This window comes from Pinus tabuliformis, chromosome 4_2 (assembly GCF_031772625.1).
Source record: "Pinus tabuliformis cultivar Carrire ecotype Pingquan chromosome 4_2, CPIR1, whole genome shotgun sequence".
Taxonomy (NCBI): Eukaryota; Viridiplantae; Streptophyta; class Pinopsida; order Pinales; family Pinaceae; genus Pinus; species Pinus tabuliformis.
In genome coordinates, this window is record NC_142304.1 from 716,036,062 (window position 1) to 716,042,359 (window position 6,298).

A 6,298-nucleotide genomic window follows, 5' to 3' on the forward strand; every position below is an offset into this window, starting at 1 on the left:
AGTTACAACAACTAGACTCATTCACTTTCGAATATTTTCATCCATCATTTAAAAAATTGCTTCTGGATATATTGTTGTTACTGCTACGTGAATGGCTTCATTGGAAGTTTAATTACACGTAACTAATTTTTTTTTCTAATTAGTATAGAGTAGGTAGGCTTTCATTTTGAGTTTTTAGCTTTGCTTTTACCTAGAATAAGTATGCTCTCCTCCGCGCTTAGTGCGATCGTGAGGATCAGAAAATAGGGATGATTTAGACTAATTTCAAGAATAAATAACTGTTTTGCAATATGCTTGATGAAAAACATCTTTCAATATGAAAATCATTATGTCCATTTGTTAAATTTTTTTTTAAGAGAAAGTTTAGTTTCTTTCTAAACTTTAGTTTTTCATTGATTAAAAAAAAAAACCTAACCATTTTTGTTTTTGTAAAGATAGGGTTAATTTCATTTTTTTTAGACTTTAAAAATAAAAATAAAAAAATAATAAAAAAAATAACAAAAAAATACATAAATTTCACTACCAACAATAAAACAAATCATATAAAAAAATTTTAAACAACAAAATAAAAACAAATAACAATAAAACAATCGAAAAAACGCAAAGACAAATGCCCAAGGCCGAGTGTTAAACCTACTACCAACGCAAACTTGAAGTCAAAGCACACAAAATCTGCAAAAATTCATAAGAAAATCGGGCTTTCTGAGAAAATCAAGCTTTTTGTCCACAAAGTAAGGAAGAGATAACGCCAATTCAATTTTGTGGAGGGGGATGTTTTATCTTGATATCCTGGAAATTCCCACAAACAAATCCGATGGCTTTCTCCTACTTTCAAACTAGGAATTATGTTCTTTATACCATTGCATGCATTGTAATTTTTCTGCAATCAACCTTGAAAGATGCCCAGTCCATTCGAATTTGCAACGACATAGCTGCTGATAACCTGCCTCCGCCACTAGCAGTGGCAGGAATGTATACACAAAATAGCATTGGAAAAGTGAGAACGTTTGACACTCAGTTCTGAAGTTGCAGACACTATACAATAAAAATTCTAGATTTGCTTTACTCTTCAGGTTCTCCTTTCCTGATCAATGTGTACCCTTATTAGAGTTACTTGTCAGGCCATAACATTTCTCTTGACTACGACATTTCTCTCGACTACGCTTTGTTCAGACCCACACCCCCTTTTGTGGATGGAGATCTGATTTATAACAATCTGTTTGATGTAATGGTGGATGCCGTAGTGTCCGCCATGGAAGCCATGGGCCAACCTAACGTTTCTATCGTTGTCACAGAAAGCGGTTGGCCTTCCAACGGTTGTAACGATGCTGCGACAGTAAGAAACGCAGAGACTTACAATAACAATTTCATTCAGCATGTGTCGTCTAGGGAGGGAACGCCCAAAAGGCCGGGACAAAGCATTGAGTCATTCGTTTACGCTATGTTCAATGAAGATCAAATGTCTGGACCTATTGCAGCGCGACATTTTGGACTGTTTTACCCCGACACGAAGCTCCCAGTATATCCCGTTAACTTCACAGTAAGTCAAGACCAACCCCTACCATGATCTGTTATTTGAAAATAAGAAATAATAGATTGCATGCATGGCCCAAAAAAAAATAATAAAATAAAATAAAATAAAATTGCCCACATTCATTCATAATACTTGTTCCCTAAGAAATACAAAACCCTTTTCAAATGTTTTAAATCAATTTTCCTGCAAAACAATAAAAACATTTTGAAAAAGTATTGCACAATCAATGAGTACATTGCATGGGGACATGCAATATTTCTAGTTGGGGGGAAATCAAAGTATGTTGGAATTTATCATGTATTTTTGTGGGCAAGAGTTAGGATGCATATACTAACAAGTGAAATGAGATTGGTGTTATGTGTAGGTCAATGAGAAGCTTATGCAGAAAGCTCAACATTACAATGCGACACCCTTTTCATCCACAATTAGTGTAACTTCGAAAAATAATGGACATTTCATAAATTCTTGAAAATGAGATAATTTGTTTTTGAGTCACTTCATACAGGAATGATCGATGGAGATGGCACACAAAGGTGACAATTTTTATGCACGAATGGTGCTAAGTTTTTCAGAGTGAAGACAATCTAATGCAAAAGTGATTTTTCGAAATCACAATGAAACATGCATCATTGGATGCTTGAAGGAACTAATTCTTCACTGCACATATCATGACATTTTCCACTACACAAAAATCCTTTTGCGTCATGACTAATCACGCCTAGACCATCCCTATGTTGTAGCCATCTTCCGTTACCTTATCTTTCACAAATTCATGCACGCCTATTTTTCTGAATCGCATACATTCCTTTATCCTTTTCAGTTTATTTTTGCCTTCTAGTTTTCCTTTTGAATAAAACTCATTCCCTTTCCATGATTACATTGCCTTGTTTTCCTCGCCATGCTGATCCACACTGCTTGTCCGTGAGTTCTTTCCATTTATAGTCCTACCAAATCTTTTTGTACAAACTCGCGTTGACTGATGTGGGATTCCTTAAGGCCCACCTTTCAACAAGTCTTACCCCATCGACATTAGCACCTTATCTGGGAAATAGACTAGAGTTCATTTTGGGTACCTTGAGACTTGCATGCCTCAATGGCAAGTTCTCTCGCTGACAATCATGGGAATACATCAATGTCCCTTGATCGTTAGATCTTGCAAATGGCTCGACGTCAACCCCTTTATTCGCATTTCGCAAGATGTACCCGGGTACCTTGGCACTCATTGACATCAATGGTGAGTTGCCTCACATTGGTTAACGACATGCATCAATGGCCGGTAATCCAATGATTTATTTTCATGCTTGACATCAACACATTCTTTTGCATGATTAGAATTGTACCAAGAAGTTTAGAAGTAGGTGAAGACTATACACTTTTTCACGACTCCCTCAGCAGTTACAACATCATGAATTTTGATCTATGAGAGTACCACAGTTCCACTTTTAGCGTTTATCTTTTCTATGATTCAGCATCAGCAATTTAGATTCCTTCATTTCCCATGATCCAGTTACAACAACATCAGTCACATTTTCCTGATCCAGCAGCAGCAGTAGCTACATTCCTATTGCATAGTTCATCATTCTTGGATAAGTAGAGGTATGTTGTTTTCTAATCTTTAATCATGCAATTCCTTATATGCCCACTTGAATATTTTGGAAAATTCCCGCACCATACTACATTTCCTTTCATGAGCCATGTCAAGTTGCATGAGGACATGCAACCAATTCAGTTGCGGGGGGGAGAACTATATTCACTACATATTCACTACCATGATTCTATTTCTTCACCACTATCACTCCATTTTTCTCATTTACCATTCACCGTTATTTATTTTCCAATGATACTTTGTTGCACTTTGCTTCATATGCAATATTAGCATGCTTCATTAATATTACAAAAGGGCTTTCTTATGCACATTATGATTTCCAGTGAGTGTTTACTTATTATTGAAGAAAAGAGAACAGAAAACGAAATGAATGTTGTTAACACAAGAACCAACATTCTTTGTATTCATGGTTGTCACACAAGAACCAACCATAAGAAAATGTAAGTTGTTACTCATGTCTTTCACATATCTTGGAAACATTCATTATTAAAAGACATCATCATGTAAAGCCAAAGTTCAAGATGTCAAATGTTCTTAAAGAGACCCATGCATGGTTGCATGAGGACATGCAACAAGTTTAGTTGGGGCGGATGTTGGGACTCAGAAATGTCATATTTTCATCCACCTTTTTCTTCACTATTCCTTACATTTCATCATCCCATTAACCTTTTATCATATCATTTTCATAAATACATTTGGGTTTCACCTTCTTATTTTCCATTTTATTCATTTTTGTATTACAAGTGAATTTATGATTAAATATTAGAAAATATACATATTTTTATATATATCTCAAGAATATGTGAGTTTTGTGATGTGTAGGAAATATGTGAAGAACTAATTCCAAGAGACTCCTCAAATATCTCCTCCACCATATTAATGAGATAATTATGCAAGCCTATTCCTAAGGAGAAAATCATGGAGGATTTGGTTGGCATATCTTATCCATATCTCCTCCACCATATTAAGGAGATAATTATGCAAGCCTATTCCTAAGGAGAAAATCATGGAGGATTTGGTTAGCATATCTTATCCAAGATATGTGAGAGATTTGTGGAGGATTCAAAGGGATCATATTTTGTAATAATGGGAAAGTAGTTGAAAATGCTTGAGAGATTTGTGGAAGATTCAAAGGGATCATATCTTGTAATAATGAGAAATTATTTGAGAGTGCTTGAGAGAATATTGGATATGTAATTATGAGATGGTTATCTTCCTCATGTATATAAGAGAGTGCTCTCTCTTCATTTTGATAATAATGAATAATGGAAAGGAATTCTTAGTTTTTCATCTTTTATTGTTATGCTTTCATGATTTGCAATTTGATTCTTGTAATATAATTTGAGATAGTTTTATTGTTGTAAGCTCACATATGTTGTTTGTCATTCAAATTTTTCACATGTTGTATTGCTTTCCAATTTCCTGCTTTCCTAGTTAGTGTTTCAATGCTTTTCTAGATTAATTTGATTTCAGTAATTTAGATTAGATTAGATTAGTTCCACTTCAGTCCTGCATATATAGTGCATGTGTCTCGTAAGTCTACGGACCTCGGATTGACAAATTAAATATTTGGGCAAATACTACAACAGAATTAAACGATAATATTTTCACCCAACAATGTGGGAACCCTTGATGAGCCCTAACATTCGGATATGATCCTTCTCCTGCCAATTATTTGCATATTTATGTTTCCAAAGCTTGGCCCAAGGGGTTGTTGATTCCTTGAGCCACCTCCACCAAAGTTTGGCTCCCGAAACTCTGCTGAGGATTTCAGGGTCATGAAGCCCCAAACCACCATGGACCTTAGGTTTGTAGAGCTTTTCCCAAGCTACCAAAGCCCACTTATTTTTCTCTTCCCCTTTGCCCCAAAGAAAATCTCGTTGAATACTCCTAATTTGTTGCATAACTCCTTTGGGAGCAGGAAGAGTTGAAAACATGAAAATGGGTATAGCTTGTAGGACAGCCTTTGTAAGCACAAGATGCCCCACCAAATTCAAAGACCTGCAGGTCCATTTCCTAACTTTGTCCTGAAGTTTATTAGTTACCAGCTCCCACACTCCCTTGCTCAGAGGTTTGTCAGTAAGAGGCATTCCAAGGTACTTGGAAGGTAACTGATCCCTTTGAAACCCGAGAATTCTGGTGAGGTTCCTCTAAATAGCAATGTCAGTGTTGAAAAAAAACACCTTTGATTTGTCGAGGCTTACCTCTATACCAGCAGCCAAAGCAAAGTCATTCAAGATTTGTTTGAAAGCTCTAGCTTCCTTGACCGTAGGAATGCCTTGCAACATTGTGTCATCAACAAATTGTTGATGAGTAGAAGTAGCACCATCCAGGGTAAGTTTCAGACCCTGGATTCTTCCTTCAGCATTTGCCATTTTGATCGCTCTGCCTAGCCCTTCCATCATGAGAACAAAGAGGAAGGGGGAGAGCGGATCCCCTTGTCTGAGACCCCTAGAAGGCATAAAGGTTCTAGAGGGAGAGCCGTTAAGCAGAATGGAGAAGCTAGCCGTGGATACAAGGGCCATAACCCATCTTATCCAGTTGTGGTCGAAGCCATAAGCTCTTAGCACTGCCCTGATGTAAGACCAACTTAGCTTATCATAAGCTTTCGCTAGGTCCAGCTGCATGATCATATCGGCTTGCTTATTGCTCTTAAGAGAGTGAACCACCTTGTGAGCTTGTATGATGTTGTTAAGAATCTGTCTTCCTTCCACAAATCCAGTTTGCTCCTCTGAGACGAGAACAGGAAGAATAGGCTTCAGTCTGTTAGCGATCACTTTGGAAATAATTTTGTACACCACATTACATAAGGCTATGGGTCTGAATCTGTCCGGTGTCATAGCTTTTTCCTGCTTTGGAATCAAAGCTATGAAAGAGGCATTAAGAGCTTTCAAAACAGTTTTGGATCTTCTAGAGTCTTCCACAACATCAAGGATATCTTGTTTGACTATTTTCCAGCAAGCTTTGAAGAAGTCCACATTGAAACCATCAGGGCCAGGAGCTTTCCCATTTTGCATCTCATTGATAACTTCACTAACCTCCTCTTCAGACACTGGCCTGTTAAGATTGTGGTTGTCTTCCCTAGTTACAAGCTTAGGAATGAACTTTGTGAATTTGTTAATGAACCAAGTTCTGTCGACGAGAGGCTCCTCTGCTAT

At 37.0% G+C, this 6,298-nt stretch overlaps 1 pseudogene; it reads left to right on the top strand.

Moving 5' to 3' along the window:
* The first annotated feature begins 814 nt into the window (after window positions 1–814).
* On the top strand, window positions 815–1,567 carry LOC149171537 (glucan endo-1,3-beta-glucosidase, acidic pseudogene; annotated as a pseudogene).
* The last annotated feature ends 4,731 nt before the right edge of the window (window positions 1,568–6,298 follow it).